This window comes from Bubalus kerabau, chromosome 1 (genome assembly GCF_029407905.1).
Source record: "Bubalus kerabau isolate K-KA32 ecotype Philippines breed swamp buffalo chromosome 1, PCC_UOA_SB_1v2, whole genome shotgun sequence".
NCBI lineage: Eukaryota > Metazoa > Chordata > Mammalia > Artiodactyla > Bovidae > Bubalus > Bubalus kerabau.
Genome location: NC_073624.1, coordinates 59,714,389 through 59,741,184, shown reverse-complemented (window position 1 = coordinate 59,741,184; position 26,796 = coordinate 59,714,389). Strand labels below are relative to the sequence as shown.

Genomic DNA, 26,796 nt, shown 5'->3' with positions numbered 1-26,796 from the left:
GTTTTGTCATTGAAGGCGATCCTATTTCCAAATTAAGATATAATTTTAAACCTCTATCTTTATAATTTAAAAAAGTGATTAAGGTAATAGAAATCAGTTAAATTGAACATTGTACAGAGCAGATTAGAGAAATTTAATCCTTGTATTCTGGGATCTTACAATTTCAGGCAAATCACTCACATTTGCATAGTGTCAATGTATAATTTCATACACTTAACAAACATTTGTTGAGTACCTACTAATGGTCAAGGGACACTCCTTCCACCAAAGTCCTGGAGGTACAAATATGTACAGGCAGGGACACTACTGGAGAAGGCAACGGCAACCCACTCCAGTACTCTTGCCTGGAAAATCCCATGGATGGAGGAGCCTGGTAGGCTGCAGTCCATGCTAAGGGTCGGACACACGACTTCACTTTCACTTTTCACTTTCATGCATTGGAGAAGGAAATGGCAACCCACTCCAGTGTTCTTGCCTGGAGAATCCCAGGGACGGGGGAGCCTGGTGGGCTGCCGTCTATGGGGTTGCACAGAGTCAGACACGACTGAAGTGACTTAGCAGCAGCAGCAGGGATACTATTTGAGAAGCTAACGAATTAGTCAAGGACATAGACAATATGTGAGCAATACAATCCAGTGGATGAGTGTAATAACAGAGTTGTGTTCAAGGTAGTATATGCCCTTTATAGGGACAACTAAAGAGTCACTCTTTGTTCACTAAAGGAGTTTCTCAAGTAAGGTGTTACTCCGGGTGTCAGCAGGTGATAAAAATAGTGTTTCTTAAGTCCTAGGACAGACTATGTTAAACTGAGTTCAAGAGGTTTCTTTGCTGTGTGACTTATCAGAGCTTTTAATAGCTAATGTTCATCATGAATTCCCAAGGATAAATTTCCAAAGATTTGCATTGTGAATTTCCAAAAATTTTCCAAGGATAAGCTTATTAGACCACAGAACTCTTTCTTCCCAGATCACCTTGATCAAGAGTTTTAGAGTTCACAGCGTGCTTTTCTAAGGTACATAATCTCATGTGCCCAAGACTGCAAGCTTCTTGTGAAGATGAACTGAAGACACCCAGGAGGAAATGGGAACATACCTTACTTACCTTTATATCTCCAGAATCTACCACAGCATTTGGCACAGAAAAGATACTCATTTAGTCATGGATCTATTTGTGACTTACTGCACCTTCCCAACTGAGCCACCACCACCTGGAGGGAATAGTTTAAGCATGTATTATCCTCACTTTACAGAAGAGAATGTACAGTGCAGGGACATTAAGTGACCCAACCAAGATCAGAGAGTAAGCTAGTGATGCCATGAGGGTTGGAAAACAGATCCTCAAATCCAGTGCTCCTTTTCTTGTATGATCATAAAATCTGAATTTTCTGGGTAGTCTTAATTTCAGATAGTCTGTTTCACTTTTAAACAAGACCAAGTGACATCCTGGCTTTTTGGTTTGGAAAATAGCCTCCATAGCCACAACATTCTATGTTTTATAAACATAAAAATATAAACATCTACCTAATAAATATGGAAACACACAGTCAGTCATGATATAAGGGAATCTACATGATACTGTGCGGAGAAGGCAATGGCACCCCACTCCAGTACTCTTGCCTGGAAAATCCCATGGACGGAGGAGCCTGGTGGGCTGCAGTCCATGGGGCCGCGAAGAGTCGGACATGACTGCACGACTTCACTTTCACTTTTCACTTTCATGCATTGGAGAAGGAAATGGCAATCCACTCCAGTGTTCTTGCCTGGAGAATCCCAGGGACGGGGGAGCCTGGTGGGCTGCCGTCTATGGGGTCGCACAGAGTCAGACACGACTGATGCAACTTAGCAGCAGCAGCAGCACATGATACTGTGTGTAAGTGATTACACAAGAATGACCTTAAGTAGTCTGATTATTCTGTGGGAGAAGGGCATTTACAATAATGGTAAAGTCCGTTTTCAGTTCAGATTCTAAGTAGGGACAGCCACAGCTGGGCAAAGATGCCAGGAATCTCCCACATAGACATCACTCAGAGAAAGAAGATGCTTTCAGGAGCTGGCTGTGGGTCCTTCAGAGAGACCACAGCACAAAGCACTGTCAATCATCCTCAGCTAACAAGCCTGGTGCCCGCCCCCCAAGACTACATGTCAGGAAAGCACATAAACAAAGATGAGACCAAGATGGATCAACAAATTTTCTGTAGCAAGAGATCCCCTGAGCAGCATGGACACATGGAATAATAGAAGATAGTGCCCATCAGACCAGCCCTAGGATGGTTTGCTAAGCCACACAAGTTCAGGGTTACTGCTAGTCCTTTAGTGAGCAGGACAGAGGTAACCATCAGAATGACCTCTGTTCTGGAGGCAGAGACACTCTGAGTTAGAACCTTACCTCTGCTATAATACCTTGCCATGTGAATTTATCTCTATAAAGCTTCATCTATAAAATGAAAATAATAATTTTAGCTTCCTCACAGGACAACTGTGGTTTACATGAGATAAAAGGACCAAGTGCTTACCAGAGGACTCAGAACACAGTGAATGCTCGATATTTTTATTATAAAGACGTATATTTTAATAATAATTCTATTATTATTATGTGTGTGTGTGTGCATGTGTTAGTCGCTCAGTAGTATCCAACTCTTTGCAACCCCACCTACTGTAGCCCACAAGGCTTCTCTGTCCATGGGATTCTCCAGGCAAGAATACTGGAGTGGATTGCCATTCCCTTCTCCAGAGGATCTTCCGAACCCAGGGATCAAACCCTGGTCTCCTGCACTGCAGGCAGATTCTTTACCGATTGAGCTACAGGGAAGTCCTTTTATTATAAAGAGGTATATTTTAATTAATAATTCTATTATCATAACATCACACACATTAGACTATATAATCATTCCCATTACTTAATGTAACTTAGTCATCCTCAGTTAGTCCTTTGATCTTCTCCTGAAAGTTCCTAGTTCAAGACCCTTTCAGGAATCAATAGAGAATTTAAAGTAAGGGGACCTTATCTATACATTACAGTCATCACTCAGGGGCCCAGAATGGGTAAAAGCATGGAAGTAGCCTCCTTGTAGAATGCTGTCTCAATAAGGCTTTGTTCTATGTGGGAATTCCAAATTATAAGTAAGTACTGGTCCAAATGATCAAAGACAGCATCATTGGAATAAAGGGAACAGCCTCTCTCTGCTATTCCTCTTAGTCAAGATCATCTTGTTCTCTGAACATAGTTACAAAAAATAATGGGCTTCCCTGGTGGCCCAGTGGTAAAGAATCCATCTGTAATGCAGGAGACTCGGGTTTGATCCCTGAGTTGGGAAGATCCCCTGGAAAAGGAAATGGCAACTCATTTCAATATTCTTGCCTGGGAAATCCCACAGACAGGGCAGCCTGGCAGGCTATAGTGCATGGGGTTAGAAAAGAAAAGGACATAACTTAGTGACTAAACAACAAAAACCAATAACCAATAAGACTAAACAATAACTAAAACCAATAAGAGCGGGTCATTTCTAAGGCTAGGATCACAAAACAAGTTTCTTCACTCACAAGGCCTTGTTTTACATTAAATATAGTGTTTCTTATTTTTTTTCCTTATCCAAATAGATAGCCCTGAAAAAATTTTTTAAAGAAGAATGAAGGTAACAGGTTGATAAAAAGCCTTGATCAGTCAGCATCTAATTCCTGCTAGGTCTCTTCCATCTAAATCGTGTATTGACTAATAAGCACTCTTTCCTGTCACTTGCAATGGCTTGCATGCATCACAGAGTTATTTGCAAGTTAATATATATTAAAATCACATATGCCCACACACATTACTTCTGTGTGTCAGGAGACCTCAAGAGATAAAACATCCATCTTCATTTGTGACAGTGTATGCACCCATAGTTCATAAATGGTGATAAATGAATTGTCATGCCATCCCAATGGTATAATACACTTATCCCCTATTCTTGCCGTATTAATACATGTTCATTTCAGCACCAGTCAAATCTTTAAAATGAGTGATCCAACATCTGCCTCCTATTGGTAACCACAGAAGAATGCTAATTTCACCTCTCAACACCCAGTATAATTTGTTTGGTATGTAAATCAATAGCAGAAGAGAGAAGCCAAAAAAGTAATAATAACAACTTCAACTCATTATGTCTCTCTGATATGCTATGATAAATTGAGATGGAAAATGTTGACTTTGTTTATATTTCAGTGAATCGAGGGGGAGATTGCCCTCGGCAGCTGACCCACCCCCAACTCATGGCCCACCCAAGTGGGGAGGGAAGGTAAAGTGGGGAGAATTGTTCAGGTTGATGAATAGGCCTGTGAACTGTCTTTAAAATGGTCCCTAATTGATGTGTTTATCACTTTCGCATCTGCCTGTATTAAGTGATTATTCATTAATAATTGCCATCCTCACCTTACTTTATACTGTCAACTTTCCATTTTTCAGAGGCTAATGGTAGTTTGTCACTTAATTCTGCCTATACCTTTTGAAGGAATATGATCTTCCAGCTATTTTAGCCCTTCCACACCTGCACTTACTGATGGCTGACGAAAGGAGATGCAACCTGAGGTCACTAAATCTTGAGGCTGGGAGGGAACTCAGGTGTCCTGGACTCTACCCTGACCTCTTCACCTCTTTATGTCTCTCTGCCTCCTGTTCCCATGCTCTCAGCCTCCCTCCCTCACACCTTCTTTCTATCCCTCCAAGCTTTCTGGTTTGTTTGGCTGGTAAAATCATATTTAGGATTACAGAAATAAAACAGATGGCTAAAATGAGGACATGCATTAAGAGTGAATCTTGTTAACTACTTCTCACTAAAATGATGACACAGCACTAATTAGTTGCTTCCAAATCTGGGGATCACCCACCCTATGGGTATTTAAAAATGTAAAGCACACATCATATATATAAATAAGTTCTATATATATAGGACTTAATATATTGTAGCTATTTTTTTTTAATTGGTGTCTTTTTTGGTGGGGGCAGAACCATGCAGCATGCAGGATCTTAGTTCCCCAACCAGGGATTGAATCCAGGGCCCCTGCACTGGGAGAGCAGAGTCATAAGCACTGGAACAACACGGAAGTCCCTATACTGAAGCATTTTAAACTGAACATAGCTCAGTCAGTAAAGAATCTGCCTGCAATGCAGGAGACCCAGGTTCAGTTCCTGGGTCAGGAAGATCCTCTGGAGAAGGAAATGGCAACCCACTCCAGTATTCTTGCCTGGAGAATCCCATGGACAGAGGAGCCTGGCAGGCTGTAGTCTATGGGGACTGTAGTCCATGGAGTTGCAAGAGTCGGACACAACTTAGCAATTGAACCCACCAACCACCAAAAGGAGATAAAATGTGAACAGATAATTCTTTTTTTTTTTCCTTTTCACATGTTGGAGACAACAGACCCGGATAAGCCAATCCCTTTCATGAGCATTTCGCAGATCCCGAGTGGTCCAACATATCTCTTTGGAAGAGGTCTTGTGAATAAACACTTAGACATACTCCTTTTGGTCAGAGTTCTGTGAACTCAGCACAGTTTTTGTGTGATCCCTTGTTTCCCTGAGATTTGCATTCTGATGCAATTCTGTTTCAATAAGTTTGGAGCAAAACTTAGAAAACAAGAGTCAAACCTTCTGAAGCTATGTATGCATTAAAAATGAATGTTTTCTCAATCACTTCTCCATTTAAGTCTAACAGGTGGCCCTGGGATACAGCCAGAGCCAGCTTGAGGCCTCAGTCAAAAGCAAACAAAGAACAGGTGAAGCTCCTCACAGGGGTGGTCTCAGGGGCAGCTGTCTGTACAACTCGGCAGAGAAAAGAACACTGAAGGGAAATGCTGAACTGACAAAGTCAGTGATTTATAATCTCTCATTCCCATAAAATGACTCTCGTTATTCTTGGAGCTTAGACTCTGAAGCGAGCGGTAATGGGCCACTGGGCTAAAAATGAAGTGCAGATTTATTTCTATAATCACCACCAGCCAAGCCCTTCCCTGGGAAATAACGTACTTGGCTTCTGAAGTGCTAGGATACCTTTAGAATGCTTGAGATTTATCTTTGGGATTGAGTGCTTGTGTTGCTCTGGGAAATCCTAACTATTTGAGTTGTAGATGCCCCAATCAGTGTGCTGGGGAATGTTGGAAAGACAACAGAGAAGTGAGCTCTGCTTCCCTTTCACACTCTGTTCTGAGAAAATTCTTATGCCTAAGAGATGGTAAGTAAATAGCAATTACAAACACATCAAATACTGAGCTGAGACTACCTGATTCAGCCTCTGTCCAGGGGACCAAATGAGTTCAGCTTCAATACAAATTTAAATTCTGAAATTTAATTTGACTCACAATAGGCCTCTACACTGATGGCTCTCGCTAGGGGTGGTGGGGTCAGCGGGGGTTGCGGGGGGGTGGGCAGGGGAGGTTTGCTGTACTTCCCTTGCTATTCAAAAAAAATCACTGGATACAGAAAATATTCAAATATAATTATATAGTTATGAATCTCAAGAGTTAAGGTAAAAGATACATACAGAAAAGTAAAACAAAAACAAATAAATAAAACCACAAGATCCTTCACGTAATTCTGGCACAGAGCTTGCTGTATAATATTGCCCTTCCTCTGGCCCATGGGTGGTCCAACAGCCACTGCCTCTTGGCAGATGTCTTAACTCATAACTAATTCATTTATTGGTTGCACACTGTTATTTCAGTTGTGTCTGACTCTTTGTGACCCTATGGACTGTAGTCCACCAGGCTCCTTGCTCTATGGGACTCTTCAGGAGAGAATAATGGAGTAAGTAGCCATGCCCTCCTCTAGAGGATTTTCCCAACCCAGGGATTGAATCTGCATCTCTTAAGTCTCCTGCATCAGCATGGAGGTTCTTTACCACTAGCCCCATCTGGGAAGCATACATACAAATATGCTTTTCCTGGGACTTCTCTGGCTATCTGGTGGTTAACACTCCATGCTTCCACTGCTAGGGGTGTGGGCTCAATTCCTGGTCGGGGAACTAAGATCCCACATGCCATGAGGCCAAAAAGTAAAAAATAAACAAAAATTAAAACTAAATAAATAAATTGGGCCAAGACATTTTTTAAAAAGGCTAAAAAAATTCCTTTTCCTGACTTTCCTCTGTCTCATCTTTAAGAATCTTCTCAACTCTTAACATTGTACAATAACAAAAGTACTTCAGGCATTTTCTGGAAGTGAAAACTACAAACCTCCATTTGTGAAATTACCATGATGTTCAGAGCATAATCCAAAAAGCAGAGAATTTTAGAGCTGAAAGATTCTGAAGGAGCATTTATACCAGTCTTTATGGACAAAAACAGTGAAGCCCACTGGGAATAAATGCATCATCTGAGGTCACTCAAGCAATCAATGGTAGACAGGGAATAAAATCCGGTCCTTCTAGCTCTGCCATGATACTGCCTTAAATACTTTAAAGAATTACAGACCCAGAGGAATGACAGTAAAAGAAAGTTATTTCTTTGCTTTGAAAGGGTCAAAGGTCTGAGAAGGTCAGAAACTGCTTCCAACATCTAGAGCCTTAGCCCATAATGAGATAGACTGCCAGTATTTGCTGGAAAATGCCTTCTTCTTTCACAGGCCAATTAATTTTTTAATGATTTATGGTGATTCTCAAAGAAAATGCTTTTCCTGCAAGAGGAATTAATATGCTGAACTTAAAATATTTGCACTAATTACTAAAGGTCAAAATGGGATTGTGCAAAGACATTAATCAGAAGGCCCGAGGGAATGGGAATACATTGGACAAATAATGTGAAACTCTGATCAAAATATTGAAGAAAGTGCACTTTTTTGCTTATGTGATTACAAACTGGAGCAAGGACATTCTCCCTTAAATCTAGACCACGAGTTTCATGATGAATTGCCAATAGTGACCATAATATCAAAACCCTAAATGGCTCAGAATGTCCATAAGACAAACTGCAAAGTGAATTACTAACAGGGAGGTAAGGCTGTTCCTAATCTGATCCCACCCTGCTCATCCATTTCCACCATTGTTTTCTTCTATCCATCCACACTGGCCTTCTTTCACTTTCTCCAAGTCACCACACCTCTAGAACTGCCCGCTTGTGTCTCCTGCCTAGAACACTTCCTCCTCTGACTATCCCACCTACTTCCTTTCATCTCAATAAACCCTACTCATCCTTTAGGTCTCATTAGGTGTCATGCTCTGTGTAGAAAGGTTGCCTCACTCTCCCCAATTCTTCACTCTTTAGTGTATTTAGTGCATGGTATTAGAAGACTCTTCTTTTCACAGCTATTTGTAAGGCCTCCCCAGACACCCATTTTGCTTTTTCGCATTTCTTTTCCATGGGGATGGTCTTGATCCCTGTCTCCTGTACAATGTCACGAACCTCCGACCATAGTTCATCAGGCACTCTATCTATCAGATCTAGGCCCTTAAATCTATTTCTCACTTCCACTGTATAATCATAAGGGATTTGATTTAGGTCATACCTGAATGGTCTAGTGGTTTTCCCTACTTTCTTCAATTTAAGTCTGAATTTGGCAATAAGGAGTTCATGGTCTGAGCCAGTCAGCTCCTGGTCTTGTTTTTCCTGACTGTATAGAGCTTCTCCATCTTTGGCTGCAAAGAATATAATCAATCTGATTTCAGTGTTGACTATCTGGTGATGTCCATGTATAGAGTCTTCTCTTGTGTTGTTGGAAGAGGGTGTTTGTTATGACCAGTGCATTTTCTTGGAAAAACTCTATTAGTCTTTGCCCTGCTTCCTTCTGTACTCCAAGGCCAAATTTGCCTGTTACTCCAGGTGTTTCTTGACTTCCTACCTTTGACTGTGTGGATCACAATAAACTGTGGAAAATTCTGAAAGAGATGGGAATACCAGACCACCTGATCTGCTTCTTGAGAAATCTGTATGCAGGTCAGGAAGCAACAGTTAGAACTGGACATGGAACAACAGACTGGTTCCAAATAGGAAAAGGAGTTCGCCAAGGCTGTATATTGTCACCCTGCTTATTTTACTTATATGCAGAGTACATCATGAGAAACGCTGGACTGGAAGAAACACAAGCTGGAATCAAGTTTGCCAGGAGAAATATCAATAACCTCAGATATGCAGATGACACCACCCTTATGGCAGAAAGTGAAGAGGAACTCAAAAGCCTCTTGATGAAAGTGAAAGTGGAGAGTGAAAAAGTTGGCTTAAAGCTCAACATTCAGAAAACGAAGATCATGGCATCCAGTCCCACCACTTCATGGGAAATAGATGGGGAAACAGTGCAAACAGTTTCAGACTTTATTTTGGGGGGCTCCAAAATCACTACAGATGGTGACTGCAGCCATGAAATTAAAAGACGCTTACTCCTTGGAAGGAAAGTTATGACCAACCTAGACAGCATATTGAAAAGCAGAGACATTACTTTGCCAACAAAGGTTCGTCTAGTCAAGGCTATGGTTTTTCCAGTGGTCAAGTATGGATGTGAGAGTTGGACTGTGAAGAAGGCTGAGTGCCGAAGAATTGATGCTTTTGAACTGTGGTGTTGGAGAAGACTCTTGAGAGTCCCTTGGACTGCAAGGAGATCCAACCAGTCCATTCTGAAGCAGATCAGCCCTGGGATTTCTTTGGAAGGAATGATGCTAAAGCTGAAACTCCAGTACTTTGGCCACCTCATGCGAACAGTTGACTCATTGAAAAAGACTCTGATGCTGGGAGGGATTGGGGCAAGAGGAGAAGGGGATGACAGAGGATGAGATGGCTGGATGGCATCACTGACTCGATGAACGTGAGTCTGAGTAAACTCCGGGAGTTGGTGATGGACACGGAGGCCTGGAATGCTGCGATTCATGGGGTCGCAAAGAGTCAGACATGACTGAGCGACTGATCTGATCTGATTAGAAGACTCTACACATGGACATCACCAGATGGTCAATACTGAAATCAGATTGATTATATTCTTTGCAGCCAAAGATGGAAAAGCTCTATACAGTCAGCAAAAACAAGACCAGGAGCTGACTCTGGCTCAGATCATGAACTCCTTATTGCCAAATTCAGACTTAAATTGAAGAAAGCAGGGGAAACCATGAGACCATTCAGGTATGACCTAAATCAAATCCCTTATGATTATACAGTGAAGTGACAAATAGATTCAAGGGATTAGATCAGAGAGACAGAGTGCCGAAAGATCTATGGACGGAGGTTCATGACACAGTACAGGAGGCAGGGATCAAGACCATCCCCAGGAAAAAGAAATGCAAAAAGGCAAAATGGTTGTCTGAGGAGGCCTTAGAAATAGCTGAGAAAAGAAGAGAAGCAAAAGGAAAATGAGAAAAGGAAAGATATACCCATTTGAATGCAGAGTTCCAGACAATAGTAAGGAGAGATAAGAAAGCCTTCTTCAGTGATCAATGCAAAGAAATAGAGGAAGACAATAGAATAGGAAATCTATTTCTAGAAGAAATCTAGAGATCTCTTCACGAAAATTAGAAATACCAAGGGAACATTTAATGCGTAGATAGGTACAATAATGGACAGAAATGGTATGGACCTAACAGAAGCAGAAGATATTAAGAAGAGGTGGCAAGAATACAAAGAAGAACTATACAATAAAGATCTTCACAACCCAGATGATCACAATGGTGTGATCACTCCCCTAGAGCCAGACATCTTGGAATGTGAAGTCAAGTGGGCCTTAGGAAGCATTACTACGAACAAAGCTAGTGGAGGTGATGGAATTCCAGTTGAACCATTTCAAATCCTAAAAGATGATGCTGTGAAAGTGCTGCACTCAATATGCCAGCAAATTTGGAAAACTCAGCAGTGGCCACAGGACTGGAAAAGGTCAGTTTTCATTCCAATCCCAAAGAAAGGCAATGCCAAAGAATGCTCAAACTACCGCACAATTGCACCCATCTCACACGCTAGCAAAGTAATGCTCAAAATTCTCCAAGCATCAACAGTATGTGAACATCTATGAACTTCCAGATGTTCAAGCTGGATTTAGAACAGGCAGAGGAACCAGAGATCAAATCGCAACATGTTGGATCATCGAAAAAAGCAAGAGAGTTCCAGAAAAACATCCTACTTCTGCTTTATTGACTATGCCAAAGCCTCTGACTCTGTGGATCACAATAAACTGTGGGAAATTCTTAAAGAGATAGGAATACCAGACCACTGACCTGCCTCCTGAGAAATGTGTATGCAGGTCAGGAAGCAAGAGTTAGATCTGGTCATGGAACAACAGACTGGTTCCAAATCGGAAAAGGAGTACATCAAGGCTGTATATTGTCACCCTGCTTATTTAACTTATATGCAGAGTACATTATGAGAAACACTGGGCTAGATGAGGCACAAGCTGGAGTCAAGATTGCCAGGAGAAATACCAATAACCTCAGATATGCAGATGACACCACCCTTATGGCAGAAAGTGAAGAAGAACTAAAGAGCCTCTTGATGAAAGTGAAAGGAGAGAATGAAAAAGTTGGCTTAAAACTCAACATTCAGAAAACAACAATCATGGCATCTGGTCCCATCACTTCATGGCAAATAGATGGGGTAACAGTGGAAATAGTGACATACTTTATTTTGGGGGCTCCAAAATCACTGCAGATGGTGACTGCAGCCATGAAGTTAAAAGACACTTACTCCTTGGAAGAAAAGTTATGACCAACCTAGACAGCATATTAAAAAGCGGAGACATTAATTTGCCAACAAAGGTCCATCTAGTCAAAGCTATGGTTTTTGCAGTTGTCATGTATGGATGTGAGGGTTGGACTATAAAGAAAGCTGAGCGCTGAAGAATTGATGCTTTTGAACTGTGGTGTTGGAGAAGACTCTTGAGAGTCTCTTGGACTGCAAGGAGATCCAACCAATCAATCCTAAAAGAAATCAGTCCCAAATATTCATTGGAAGGACTGATGCTGAAGCTGTAATTCCAATACTTTGGCCACCTGATGCAAAGAACTAATTCTTTGGAAAAGACCCTGATGCTGGAAAAGATTGAAGGCAGGAGGAGAAGGGGATAACAGAGGATAAGAGGGTTGGATGGAATCACCAACTCAATGGACATGAGTTTGAGTAAACTCCAGGAGCTGGTGATGGATAGGGAGGCCTGGCATGCTGCAGTCCATGGAGTCGCAAAGAGTTGGACACGACTGAGCGACTGAACTGAACTAAACTGAACTTCGTGTATTCACACCATTTGTCCTGTGACTTTTCAGTTTCTCCCACTAAAGGATGGTGGTGACAATTTAGTCTCTAAGTTGTGTCCAGCTCTTGCAACTCCATGGACTGTACCCACCAGACCCTTCTATCCCTGGGATTTCCCAGGCAAGAAAGGTGAGATGGGTTGCCATTTCCTTCTCCAGGGGATCTTCCCGACCCAGGGATGGAACCCAGGTCTCCTGCATTGCAGGTGGATTCTTTACTGACTGAGCCACCATTTCAGTTTCTCCCACTAATAAGAGATTATTTTCCCACTCCTCAAATCTGGGTTCAGCCATATGACTTTCTTTGACTGATAGATTGAAGCAGAAGTAACAGTGTGCCAGTTATGATCATAATGCTTTAAGAAGTCTCATATATTTCTGCTTGCCTTCTTTGATTCTGTTATAGCATGAGAAGAACATATTTGGACTAGCCAGCTGATCCCAAGAGGAAGATGAGGGATGTATAGAACAGAGTCGCCCAGAAAAAGTTCATCAACCAAGCCCAGACCAGGTCAGCTGTTCCCCAGGTGACGCATAGACAAATGCACGAGTCAAAAAAAGACCTGCTGCTTGTTTAGCCTGGGTGAGCCAACCTAAAGGTACCTGAGAAATGACAAATGATTTCTGTATTTAAGTCACTAAATTTAGGGCGGTTTGTTACACAGCAATGATATTTTTTCTAACATAGCCATTATCAAACTTCATTATAATCCTTGGATTAATTTCCTCTCTCTTGAGAACTGAATTCCAGTACGATTGAAGCTATGCCCATTTGCTCAACACATTATTTCAAGTTTGGTACAGTCTACTGGTATGCAACAGATACCCATTAAATAAGTGGTTGTAAAATCAATTCCTTATTATTGCAAAACAGTTTCTCTTCCATTCTTTAGTCTCTGTAGCCCAGACAGAAAACTGCCCACCTACACTTTTCAAAGCTCTTCCATGGTAGGCACACCATTTTAACCTGACAACCATCCTGCAAAGTAAATTATGCTTATTTGATCTCATGCTAGACAGAATGATTGAATACAAGCCCCTATTTTGTTCATCTATTATTGTTTATCTCATTGTGATTTTATAGTCAGTACTAAACAGATGGATGAACATTAACAAATAAAGCATATTCTTACATTCGGCATCACATTCTATGTTCCTCCAAATTTCTTCCCCTGTATAAATTAGATTCAAAGTCAGTCTTTGAATACATGCAAAATCTGTTAGGAATTAAGATCCTGTTCTTACATGAATGGTTATTGGAAACCTGAATATAGTGGTGAAAATTGCACTTAAATAGTCATCAAAGAACTCATCTCATGCACCTGTTTCCACATGGTGCTTTGGAAAAGGGAGAGATGCAGAGAATTTTACAATCTTTTGTTAATCCTTTGTGCCTTTATATCACATCCCAACTCTTCACTTGCATTGAAGGTTCATAATTGTAAAAGTCTGGCATTGTCAAGGGCTCAGCCACATGAACTATAAGAAAATGGAGATTTTATTGATTTAGCCCATTTTTTAACTTATTTTTTAATAATTGTGGTAACAGTGTGAGGGTACTTAATATCATTGAACTGTATACACTCATTTAGCCCATCTTTGCTGCTATATAATCTCAAAATCCTTAACCTCTAGGACCTGTAGGACAAAAGAAACTGACTATGTTTGAAAGGAACCCTACTTGTCTCCACTACAGAGAAATATACTTTCTTCTCATCTACAGTCTTTATGCTCTGCCTCCCATAGGAGAGGGGCGTGGGGAAAAAAGTATCCTTTGTGTTAGAACATGCCAATCTCTTATTACAACCACCAACACCAGGTGTGAGCTGAAGAAAATCACTAATGCAAGGGGCCTGGGTTTGATCCCTAGTCAGGGAACCAGGGAGCTTTCCAGGTGGGGCAAGAGGTAAAGAATTCTCCTCCCAATGCAGGAGATGCAGGTTCGATTCCTGGATCAGGAATCTGATCTCATGCAGTAGGAAATGGCAGCCCGCTTCAGTCTTCTTGCCTGGAAAATTCCATGGACAGAGGAGCCTGGCAGGCTACAGTCGATGGGGTCACAAAGAGTCTCGGACATGACTGAGCATTCACACATACACACACACAAACACACACACATACACACACACAGATTCCATATGCTCCAACTAAAGATCCTGCATGCTTCCACTAAGACCCGGCACAGCCAAATAAATAAATATTTTTAAAAAAGAAAGAAACTTCCTCCTTGCCTAGACCCTCATGAATCTTACATGGAAACTGGGAGTAAAAATAACATTATGTCACAGTGTGAGTGTGAGGATTAGACTATATTATGCACATAAGGATTCAGAGATTGGCTTGACCTATTGAAGATTCTTCACAAATATTACTTATTATGATGCAATCTTTTATGCATGGTTGATTCCTGAAGTACAAATAACCCATCAACTTTCCCAACTCTATGTGAGAAGGTAAAAAAAAAAAAAAAAAACTTGCACTAAAGTGAGATCTGTTTTCCCCTCCCTTCTTAGTCTTGTGCATTCCTGCTTTTTAAAGATACTTTGTAAATACTGCCTCTTCTGTGTCCTTGCCTCACACAGAGCTGGTTTCCTCTTCAAGTCACCTGAGCTCTCCTCCATCACACCACTTGTTACCTGGCACTGGAATAGTCTGTTGATTGGTCTGCCTCCTCACTGGATTTTAACTAGCTTCAGGACAGGGTCCATTATTCCTCCAAATAAGCACTTCTGAGTACTGATCTGGCCCTCCCAATTGCCCAGGACAGTGCCCAGGACCCATCGGTGCTCAGTAAAGCTTTAGGGAAGAGAGAATAAACAAAAAGGACACTTGGACAAAAAGAGTGGACATGATGATGGGTCTGGCATCAAAGCAAGCAGTCAGGTTGAAACGTCCAAGCGGGAGAGCCACAGTCTTGTGTCCAGAACCTAGAGAAGGGCACAGATCAACACAGGCTCTTGGCAAGCAGGTGACTGGGCATAGTGGTTAGGGCTGCAGGCTCTGGAGCCAGGACCCTACCTGAACTTGGCTCGAGGCTCCATCCCTCACCAGTTGTGTGGCCTTCAGCGAGTTACTCACTGATGAGCCCATTTCCTCATTTGCCAAGCAAATACCTTGATGCCTTCCTAAGAGTGATGTGAGGCTTAAGTGAAATACTAATTGGAACTGTTTGCCTAGCACATAGTTAAGTGCTTAATAAATGTTAACGGCTACTATTGTTATTATTGTTGTTACTAATGGCTGAAATTATAGGCTTTGTAGTCAGAATTGAATTGAAATCGGTGTTCTAGCTCCTATTCGGAGAAGGCAATGGCACCCTACTCCAGTACTCTTGCCTGGAAAATCCCATGGACGGAGGAGCCTGGTAGGCTGCAGTCCATGGGGTTGCTAAGAGTCGGACACGACTGAGCGACTTCACTTTCACTTTTCACTTTCATGCATTGGAGAAGGAAATGGCAACCCACTCCAGTGTTCTTGCCTGGAGAATCCCAGGGACGGCGGAGCCTGGTGGGCTGCCGTCTATGGGGTCGCACAGAGTCGGACACGACTGAAGCGACTTAGCAGCAGCAGCAGCAGCTCCTATTAGTTTTTGTGACCTTGGGCAAATTAGTTAAATTTTGTAAACCTCAGTTTCCTCATCTATAATGAGGCAATAATACCCGTGTTGGGAAAAGAACAAATAAGAAAGTAGCATCATGATGCCTGGCCCCTATTAAGTTCTCCATAAAGATCATTACCATTAAGTCAGGAATCCCCACACAGAGTTCAAACAGGGGCAGGGACAAAGTGGAATCCAGATAGCCTGGAGCAGTGTCATGGGATCGGGTCAAGGAAACAGTGTCACAGGTCTACTGAAAGAGGCTTGGTTACCTTTCACCCTGCTGAATGCATGTGTAACCAGACCTAGGTGACTGTCATATCCCAAGGAGTCAAGTATGGGGACATGACAGCCTCCCCCAAACCTAAGGTTGGGCATCCTTTGCGTTCCCACAGCTCATTGTGTTTCCTCTGTCTTGTCTTCAGTTTAGAAGTATTTATGCAGGTGTCAACACCATGTCTCATCTCCCTTGGTGCCCCTACAGCCTGGCATAGTAAAGGAAACCAGTAACATTCACTGAGTTAGCAGCACTGACAGACAGCTAGCTGAGACTCCTTCAAGTCTCAATTCCAAAACTTGGGGTCTATGGCCCTCAATGTATTTCTTCATGTCTATACTCACTTGTATTATTATTTGCTTTAAAAATTTTGGAATTATCTTGGGCCAACTACAAAGTAAACTGGTTTTAAGTCCTCAACTTTAGATTGCATAAAATTTCTGAGGTCCACAAACCTAAGAGAAAAGCCAAACTGTCTTCTCTCTTCTTCCTACCTCCACTCCCTGCTCCCCCAACAAACGTGTCTACAGAATCTCACCAGGTAGTAAATCAACTGTTAAAAATGGCTATTTTGTAAAATAAAGTTTTGTGATACTTTTCCCAAGGAAGTGGGGGGGAGGGGAGCAAACACGGTGTTTTTCAGTCATATATGCACACACACACACACACCAAGAAAACTTAGCTCCTAATCTTAGTGGAGTTGATCTCTGTGTGTTTCAGAAACCCAATTTGCAGCCTGGGAAAGTGATATTTATTTGAAGGAGCTTATTGCCAAAAGTGAATCATAAATCTGCTGGCTGTTGAGACTTCAAGGCAGAAAGAACAGAGGCAATTATTAGTCTGAATGTTCCACTGACAATATGAAATCTTTGTCTTTCAAAGCATTTGTTTAAGTAAGAAAAAGTTTGCCCATGCTGGAGAACATTCTATTATGGGAAATGAAACTTCTGAAAGCTCCAAAGCTTATTTATATATTTGCCAGGCTTCTCTCTGCCAACTTTCTTCTCTCCCAGAGCGTCCGTTAATGCTAAGAAAAGCCTCTGAATAGCACACGTTGTAAGCAGAGAAAAATCTTAATGAATGTAATATATTTGGCAAATCTGTTTTATCTACCAAAGAGATTTCCTTCCTCTCTTCATCACTCATCTCTTTTATTTTTTAATGTTTTTCTCCTTGATTCATCTTAGGTAGTTTATTTTTCTCTCCTTCCAAAAATAAAAATAGAAACTCAAACAGTCTCTTGACTTTCATTCTCCTGTTGTCATTTTCTATTTCTTCCTACTTACTCGATTTCCCTCCTTTTGGGAAACTCTAGAAGAAGGTATTCTTGCCTGGAAAATCCCATGCACAGAGGACCCTGGTGGGCTATAGTCCATAGGGTCGCAAAGAGTAGGACACGACTGGGCGGCTAAGCACAGCAACATAGCACAGAAGGTTGGGGTGTGGAGGAGCAGGCAGTGCAGGGACCTTTAAGAGCCCTGTGCTAACTTCCTTTCTCTAGCTCAACCAGAGAACTATCCTTTACAAAACCCAGCTCTCAACTATGCACTGTGGACTATGCACTTTACAAATGGTCTTTGGCCAATATACATGCCAAGCTCGCCTCCCCCTCCCACTCAGCATGGTCCTTCCCTCCACTGATACATGCTCAGGAATTGCTAAGCCATCATAATACAGATCTGAACAGGTCCACATAAGTTATCAGCTATAAAAAGTGGGAGTTTTTTGGTTGTTTATACAAGGCATTCCAGATCCAAAAGATGCAGGGGTAATTTCCTCCTAACACTAATGAGGGTAAATATGAGTTGAATGCACTTGTATATCTTCATACATAATTCTCCCTTCTATCAAAGCTCTGCTATCTGACACCACACCTGTGACATGAGATTCTGTTGACACTTTGCTAGTCAGAGCATGGTGCCCCTGCCAGAGGTATCAGCATCACCTGATACAGAGCCCCAGTGGCTCAGTAGTAAAGAATCTGCCTGCCCTGCAGGAGACATGGGTTTGAACCCTGGGTCAGGAAGATCCCCTGGAGGATGGCAAGGCAACTCACTCCAGTACTGGGCTTTCCTGATGGCTCAGCTGGTAAAGAATCAGCCTGCAATGTGGGAGACCTGGGTTCGATCCCTGGGTTGGGAAGATCCCCTGGAGAAGGGAAAGACTACCCACTCCAGTATTCTGGTCTGGAGAATTCCATGGACTGTATAATCTGTGGGCTTGCAAAGAGTTGGACACGACTGAGCTAATTTCACTTTCACATAGCATCTCGAGCCCCATCCCCTGACCTGCCCAGTTGGAAAATTCATTTTAACAAGATTTCCAGGTGGCTCTCCTGCACATCAAAGTCTGAGATGCTCTGTTAACAGAAAGTGCATTCAAAAGCACCTGGGGTTTGGCTTGGAGAATCAAGGGGCTGCACCTGCTAAGCCTGCTGTTTCTGCTGTGCCACATGCTCTGCATGGGGGTCATACCTCTGGGCTGCCTTCAGGCCCCCTGCCCCTTCTCCATCTCTAACTGCCTTCACCTCTCCATTCTCTACACTGATGCCAGGGCCTTGGTCTCCATAACTGCAGATGCTGCTGGTGCGTGTGCCGGCCACGCTCCCCACTTCCTGCATCTGCCATACCTGTGTGAACTGTTATCACAGAGACTGAAGACTTGACATTTACAGTTCCCTTCCCAGAGAGGAGCATGAGACATTTCATGAAAGCTGCACATAATCCTCCTCAGTCCCCTGTAGAATGGGGAAGGGGATTGCATTTTAAAATAATCCAATTTAATTTCTCCCACCTACATGATATTCTCTCCCCTTCTTGAGAGAAGGAAAGCAAATAACTAAATCACACTGCCACTGGGGGAAGTGTGTGTGTGCGTGTGTGTGTGAATGTGTATGCAATATTTTTGAGTTTCAGAAAGATTTCTGGTTCCTTCATTGTCCACCTGAAACTATCACAACATTGTTAATCGGCTATACCCCAATACAAAATGTAAAAGTTAAAGCAATAACAGCATATGTTGTTATTCAGGTCTTTTAATAACAAGTTATGATTTCACCTGTAAAAAACAAAACCAACCAAACAACAACAACAACCAAAAAAAAAAAAACAACTTCAGACTATTCATAGGACTTCTGACTCTCTGAAGATAGGCACTTCCAGGAGTAAGGCTTCCCTTGTGGCTCAGCTAATAAAGAATCCACCTGCAGTGTGGGAGACCTGGGTTTGATCCCTGGGTTGGGAAGATCCCCTGGAGAAGGGAATGGCTACCCACTCCAGTATTCTGGCCTGGAGAATTCTGTAGACTGTATAGATGGCAACCCACTCCAGTGTTCTTGCCTGGAGAATCCCAGGGACGGGGGAGCCTGGTGGGCTGCCGTCTCTGGGGTCGCACAGAGTCGGACACGACTGAAGCGACTTAGCAGTATAGTCCATGGGGTCTCAAAGAGTCTGACACAACTGAGCGACTTCCACCTCACTATAGGAATAATCCACTCCCCACTCTGCAAACCCTGGCTACTGACCAGAAGCTCATAACCCCAGAGGCACCCATACTCCCACGGCTGCAAGGGTTGGAGACTGTATGTGATGAATGTGTCCCTTGAACTTTGTCTAGCTTAACACTGAAGACACAACCTCAAACTACATCATTAACCTTTCAGCAGATCCTGTCCACATTGAGGCAGTATAAACACTTCTCCACACACATACCCATGCACTTTTTAGTTCCTTATTTTTTGTGTGGGGGTCTCATACTCCCAAGCAGCCTCCAGCATTAAGTCATTCCCTTGGAATCATGAGTGCTACCTTTCTTTCCTTTTAGGCAGACAAAACGTGGGCAGGCAGCCTCTGGCTGATGCAAACCAGTGAACTTTTCTCAGACATACAGGGTTCCAGCCAGTTTGTTGTGGTTTTGTTCCTCTGAATAACCTGACAGAGTCACGAACACCCTGTCAAGCTCATCTGCTTGACACTCAACACCTCAGCCCTGTAAGGAAAGCAGGGTTTGGAAGCTTCCAAATGGCTCACACCTCCTGTCAGGTCACCAATGGGCATAATACCTCCTCCCAGCTGCACTTGTGAGACACGTCAGAGAGTGTGCTCCCTGACGGGTAGCCTTAGGCCTAGAACTTTTAAAATCCCTCCAAGAACAAAAAGGAAGAGTTGCATCCTCCTTCTACTTTAACATGGCCACAGACATTGTTTTATGTTGGACTGCCAGCAGTGTGAGAGTAAGAGAGGTAGAAACGGGCAGCTTAGGAAGAGGGCTGGACCTCTCACAGGGGTGCCCACCCTGTGTTCTTCATGGAGCATCTGTCCTCTGAAAGCCTCTGCAGGGCTCTGTAAGAACACAGCAGGCCCCTGCCCCTGAACTCCTCACTGAACTTTACAACCTCTGCAAACTCTAGGACCCCTGCCTCTCTCAGGAAGTCCCCACCTATCATCAGATTGAGATAGAAGTCTTCTCTCCTGGCCATGGAATGAAACAACCTCTCAGAAATGAAACTTTATCTAAAATTCCATTCAGATTCAATTCAGTTCAGTTCAGTTCGGTCGCTCAGTCGTGTCTGACTCTTTGTGACCCCATGAATCGCAGCACGCCAGGCCTCCCTGTCCATCACCAACTCCCGGAGTTCACTCAAACTCACGTCCATCGAGTCGGTGATGCCATCCAGCTATCTCATCCTCTGTCATCCCCTTCTCCTCCTGCCCCCAATCCCTCCCAGCATCAGAGTCTTTTCCAATGAGTCAACTCTTTGCATGAGGTGGCCAAAGTACTGGAGTTTCAGCTTTAGCATCATTCCTTCCAAAGAACACCCAGGACTGATCTCCTTTAGAATGGACTGATATTAAACCCAGTTAATTCAGCTGCAACAGAGACCATAGGGATGTGTTTTGAAGAAGGAAGAAAGCCATTGCTTTAACTGAGTTTCAACAGAGATGTTTCACTTAGAGTGGGGCCTAGGATGTAACTTTTCTGTGAGTCTCAGGGATTTGTCAAAAATTCAACTTGGATATTTTGAGATCCTTAGGAGGATCTAGTTGGTAACAGGGGATGGTGACTTGCTTGCCACAGATTAACTGAAGTGGAAAATAAGATTAGTCTAAATGACCCCCGTGCCTATTTCTAGAATAGTCTCTAAATGAAATGTTCTTTTCTCACAATGCATTTCATTGTTTTGAGAGGAGTTACCGTTGTTGTCGGAGAAGGCAATGGCACCCCACTCCAGTACTCTTACCTGGAAAATCCCATGGATGGAGGAGCCTGGTGGGCTGCAGTCCATGGGGTCACTAAGAGTCGGACACGACTGAGCGACTTCACTTTCACATTTTCACTTTCATGCATTGGAGAAGGAAATGGCAACCCACTCCAGTTTTCCGCCTGGAGAATCCCAGGGACGGGGGAGCCTGGTGGGCTGACGTCTGTAGGGTCACTCAGAGTTGGACACGACTGAAGTGACTTAGCAGCAGCACTGTTGTTTTAATTTCTAGTGGAGTATAGTTGCTTTATAATGTTGTGTTAGTTTCTACTGTACAATAAAGTAAATCAGCTCTACATATACATATATCCCCTCTTTTTTGGATTTCCTTCCCATTTAGGTCACCATAGAGCACTGAGTAGCATTCCCTGGGCTATACGGTAGATTCTCATTAGTTTCTATTTTATACATAGTATTAATATATCACAATGCATTTTTATAACATCATTCTTTCAATCTACTAAAAAAGGAACAAAACATAAGAATGGCCCTCATTTTAGCCCTTAGTCCTAATTCTGCACGTATTTAGAAGCTACCAGACTTAGTGGCATATAATCCTTGCTGCTGCTGCTAAGTCACTTCAGTCATGTCGGACTCTGTGTGACCCCATAGACGGCAGCCCACCAGGCTCCGCCGTCCCTGGGATTCTCCAGGCAAGAACACTGGAGTGGGTTGCCATTTCCTTCTCCAATGCATGAAAGTGAAAAGTGAAAGTGAAAGTCGCTCAGTCGTGTCCGACTCTTAGCGACCCCATGGACTGCAGCCCACCAGGCTCCTCCGCCCGTGGGATTTTCCAGGCGAGAGCACTGGAGTGGGGCGCCATTGCTATCACTGCTTCCATACTGTGCAACAAATATTTGGTGTCCCTACTGAGTGCTTGGGGTCACCGTGGAGGATACCAAAGTATGAAACTCTGTTTACTACACAGAGTTGCAACCCACATAAAGCCAAGCTGGCCTTTCCTCACCTAGAAGTCAACCTTAGCCTGGAATCTATCAAAAAAATGCTCAAAAATAACCAAGAAGCAATTTATATCTATATTAAAATCTATTAAAATTCCTCCAAAGAGATCCCACTCATAACACACAGCAAAACTGATTGAAACCATATTTTTGTCACTTTTATCTACATAAGTATATTATTTGGTATGTGCATTTCTGTGCATTGCCCCTGGAAGCTCTCTTCTCCAAAATCTCTCAAAGTCAGACTCCCACAAGATTTCTTTTCTGTCTGCCTTCCCTGTGTCCATAGGTAACACTTATCCCTTGTCAGCAGTACTCCGATAATTCCAGTGGAAACCTGGCTGACCTCTCCCACAATCAGTCAGTGATTGGCCCAAGAACCCACCTGGCAAGACACGGGGGCGGGGAGGCAGGAGGGGCTGCAGGCTGCTTCTCCTCAGCAGACCAAGGAGGGGAAATGCTGTGAACATATTTAAATGATATTCTTGCCCTATTTGCAGGGAATTGTTTAACAAATATTAATTGAATACTTCTTTTATGGGCTACACACTACTCAGTATGAACCTTACTGATAAAGCAGATATGGTCCCTACTCTCAAGCAGCTTAGTCTACAGAGGGCAGCAATTCTCAGTAATTGAATAGGATGGGTCCTACAGCCACCAGCAGGGTACGACTCTAATCCAGATGTCCTTAGGTGTAAATTAGAGCATCCCATATCCAGTGATTATGTCTGGAGCCCTCCTCGAGAAGTTGCAAAATTCCCAAAAAGAAGGAGATGGGGAGGGTGAGATATATTTTCCAGTCTCAGCTGAAATCTCCCTCATTTCCTGCCTCTGCTGAATTCTTGCTCTCTGTTCTGTGCCTGGAGGTCAATCCTTTTTCTCCCTGATTCCCTACTCAAGCAACAAGGGAACAAAGCCTGTGATGTGTAGCAAACTTTCGCTAAAGTTTTCTAGGTCACCGCCAAAGAGTTACATTCCTGCGTGACATAGCAAATAACTTAAAACGACACATTAGTCACCTCATCTTAAAAGTCCCTTTGGAGACTTTGCTGGTGGTACAGTAGTTAAGACTTTGCCTTCCAATGCAAGGGGCAGGGGTTTGGTCCCTGGTCATGGAACGAAGATCCCACTAAGATCATGGAACTAAGCCTTGTGGCCCAAAAAACAGCCAAAACATAAAACAAAAGAAATATTGCAGCAAATTCAATAGACATTTTAAGAAATGGTCCACATCCATGACACAGGGGATTTCACAATGGTCTACCTACTTCAATTAGCACCTTGTCATTGACCGTCTTGCTGCTGCTGTGTGTGTGCACACACACACACAGACACAGACACACATGTGTGCGCATGCAAAAACTGCCCAAGGAATTCCAAATTCCTTTCACTTTGTTATGCACAGAAATTCAGTTCTCTCCAACCCTTATATCCAAATTCAACTCTAGAACCAACCTTGGATAGCTAAAAATTTCAGCTACTCAGAGGAGAAAAAGAGCTTGTTGTATGTTAAAAGCAAAAAGAACGACATATTTATAGTCTTTTCCCCAATAGGATAGAGCCTCCTTTATTAAGTGACAAAAAGAATTATGCCAATGCTGAGAGATATAAAATTTGTCCCTTTCTGTGTAATAAGATTAGACCAATACTTGCTAAGACTCACTAGACTATAAGTTCCAAAAGAGCAAGGATAGTGTCTGGCTTATTCTCTGCTGTATCTAGTATCTAGCTATCTCAACAAATATTTTGAATAACTTACTAATATCCTGTTCAGTACTGACATTCTGTAATTATTTAATATTTGCAATTCTTTCATCTATTTTTGGAGCTCCCTTGATGGCTCGGTGGGTAAAGAATCCACCTGCAAAGCAGGAGACATAAGAGACACAGGTTCAATCCCGGGTTGGGAAGAACCCCCTGGAGGAGGAAGATGGCAACCCACTCCAGCATTCTTGCCTGAAGAATTTCGTGGAGAGAGGAGCTTAGTGGGCTACAGTCCAAAAGGTCACAGAGTCAGACACAACCAAGTGAAAGCAGAAACAATCTATTTTTATTTTTTTTACCATACTTCTCTCACATTTGGAGGACGTGTAGAAGAAATCTTTTAGTCAAAAGAGTTAAAACATTAAATGTATATACTTATTACTGTATCAGAATTACTTCAGCTATGAATAACTGAAGAACCACTCAAAATAACTTAAGTGACAAAGAAATGTATTATTTCACAGAATACGAAGTTCAAAGATGAGGCTGTCCTAGGGCTAACCAATTTTGCAGCTTGGCAACAATATTGATATTCAGGTTCTTTTCAGATTTCTACTCTGCCATCCTCAGTGAGGTCCTTAAGACATTTTATAACTGCAAAATGGCTGTAGCCACATCAAACATCATATTCCACACAACAAAGCCCTTCTCTGGTCCTTCATCAGGAACAAAAATAACCTTCCCAGAAGCCACTCTGTAGACTTTAGCTCACATTTCACTAGCCAAAACCACATTACCTGCTCAGTCCTAAACCAATGCAAGGGAAATGGAATAACCACAACTGTGCAAGACTAACCAGGATTCAGTTCTTAGAGCTGGGACACCAGAATCCCAAAAGAACCCAAAATCCTTGAAGAACATGATCACTCCTTGCCTGAACAAAACCGGAGTTCTATTAGAAAGGATAAAGGAAGGAGTGTCTGCTGGGTAGTCAACCAACAGTATATATCATACTTACTATAATTTTTAAAAAAGCCATTCTGAATGCAATGAGAATTATTTCAAATGGGGAACAAATTCCTATCAAAAGGAATGTTTTTAAGACTGGGTCACGGATTAACCTAAAATTGTCAATGTTGGTGTGTTAATCTCTTTTTCCTATAGACCTTTGATCGTATTTTGAATCCAAAGTTATTGGGAATACTAAAGATAAAAATTGACAATGTCTTCCTTCCAATTATTTAGGATTCCTGTCTTAATTGGAACTTTTCAGGATATTCTGATGCCATGACACAAACAAACAAAAACCATACACAATTGATCACACCAAACTCTAGGAAGTTGTTATTTATTTGGAATGCTATATAAGCCACCCTCTTAGAAATATTCCATTACCTTTTGGAAGTTTCTCTCCTGGATACCAAGCTAGAACACAGAAGAGCTGGTCATTAACACTAATGACCATAGCAAACCATAATAGACACCGAAGCTATAAGTACAAAGTGTCAGGACATGTAGTGTAGATCCACAGAGAAAGACAACAAACCATTTTCATCTCCATTGTTCTTGATAAATCAAAGACTCTTCTAGGTGCAAGTGACAAAAATCTGACCTTTTAAAGTATCTTAAGCAAAACAGGAATTTTGTTGACTCATCCGAACATTCTCTGTGAATCTCCATAGAAAGGAAACTTCTTTCCAATTTAAACTTTTGTATCATCATTTAGGATTTTTTTGAAAGAGTAGAAAGTTTAAAGGCTTCCTGCTTGGGTGCCAAATAGCACAGCATGATAAATCTTATAGCACCCAAAATTACCATCAGTAGAAACCCAGTCGCTCACATCTGCTTGTGGAGTTCCCTTTACAATCAATCAGGTGTATTGAAAAGGTCTTTGTGATGCAGAAGGGAATAAAAGTCACCTGTGTTTTTCAGTTTATTCTAATTTGTACACAAAATATAATTTGCTACACTGCAGGTCTCTTGCTCAAAGAGATTCAAAACAACAAAAGCAAAAATAATCACTTCTCTTCTGAGAGTGAGATAAGTGATAGGAAATCTAGCTGTGATCAGCTGGGAATTACATTAAATCTAAACCATACATAGAAACAAAGATTTTTAGTTGGGGGGAAAGACCTAAAAAATGTATCACTGCAACCTCTTATGTCATAGATAAAGAAATGAGGTCAATGGCCTTGTAGTTAGCATGGCCAGTTGCATGCATAAGTTGATTTTCATTTCCTCCGCAATCCCAATTTGACTATATGAAAGGTATAAACCCACTGGGCAAAAGAGAACAGGAGAGGACATCCACAGCAGACAGGAGACCACAGGGAGTGGATGAGTGGTGGTCACACTAAAGTCAGAGAAATCTGGAAACTGAGTGACTCCAGACAGATAATCCAATGGCGAGAAAACCTACTTTTGCCTCTAAACTGCAGAGAGGCGTGGGAATTGGTGACACCAGGTACCTCTGAATGGTTGAAGGATGAAAATAAAGATCCAGAGAACTGGTAGAAAGTCAGGATAAGGGCCAGTAAATCTTAGGTCACCTTCCCAAATCTACTTAGCCAAGAGATTGTTCATCCATTTTGGCAAAAAGTGGGAAGGTTTTCACTCTAGACACTGAACCAGAGAAGCTCCATGCTAAGGCAACAGAGGGAGGGAAGGATGAGACACAATGGGGGAATTATACTGAATTAATAATGATGATGATGACAATAGTTAAAATAAGTGTGTGTGTGTGTGCACTAAGTCATGTCCAACTCTTTGCAACCCCATGGATTGTAGCTCACCAGGCTCCTCCGCCCATGG

At 42.3% G+C, this 26,796-nt stretch overlaps 1 long non-coding RNA gene across 1 annotated transcript; it reads left to right on the top strand.

Annotated features, from left to right (window-relative positions):
• Positions 1–5,750: 5,750 nt before the first annotated feature.
• Positions 5,751–17,146, top strand: LOC129641497 (uncharacterized). The gene is made up of 3 exons (XR_008709361.1): positions 5,751–6,202; positions 12,588–12,692; positions 16,777–17,146. It is a non-coding gene; the product is annotated as an uncharacterized LOC129641497 (long non-coding RNA).
• Positions 17,147–26,796: the final 9,650 nt, after the last annotated feature.